Source organism: Arachis ipaensis, chromosome B09, assembly GCF_000816755.2.
Source record: "Arachis ipaensis cultivar K30076 chromosome B09, Araip1.1, whole genome shotgun sequence".
NCBI classification, from domain to species: Eukaryota; Viridiplantae; Streptophyta; class Magnoliopsida; order Fabales; family Fabaceae; genus Arachis; species Arachis ipaensis.
In genome coordinates, this window is record NC_029793.2 from 54,107,809 (window position 1) to 54,108,502 (window position 694).

The window sequence follows — 694 nt, forward strand, 5'->3', positions numbered from 1 at the left end:
TAGGAGAGGCTGTCTCAAATGAGTGGCTATTATTATATGTGCATTTATTTAGGAACGGAAAATTGTATCTGGAAAATCGTTGATTACTCGTGACCGAATAAATGCTGGGATTGCGGGCAGCCAACCGACACATGAGCTCATGGCCTGCGCTAGGGCTAGACATGCATCATTCTTGTCTACGCATCATTCTCTGTTGCATTCCTTTCTGTGTGTGATTTATTTCTTTATGTTTTTCTACTTGTATGCTATTTCTGTGTTTTATTTTCTTGTATTCTTCTGTTTGTGTTCTACTTTCTGTTTTCTCTACTTTCTCTTTCTTTCTTTATCTTCTATTTGCTACTTCACTATATTCTACTATTTGTCTGCTAATCGACTCCAAATAAATGAACGTAACAAATAACCCCGACCCTACTAAGAACTCCTTAGTTCTTACCCCCTTGTCTCCCTTCCTCCCCTTCAGATGGAGACGGGCGTGATATTCCATGAGTTTGAGGACCCTTACATCTACGAGGATCTAGTACATCACAGTTACTTCATTATGGGATTGGAGCCTCGTATTAGACAATATGCGTTACAGAATCGAGCTTTTCAACATCCTCTGTCTAGCCCACTTTTTAACCCTGATGCTCCTTATGACTTTCCCTTATTCTGGTTACACCGTGACGCACATGGACATCCTTTTCCCGATGGTCCC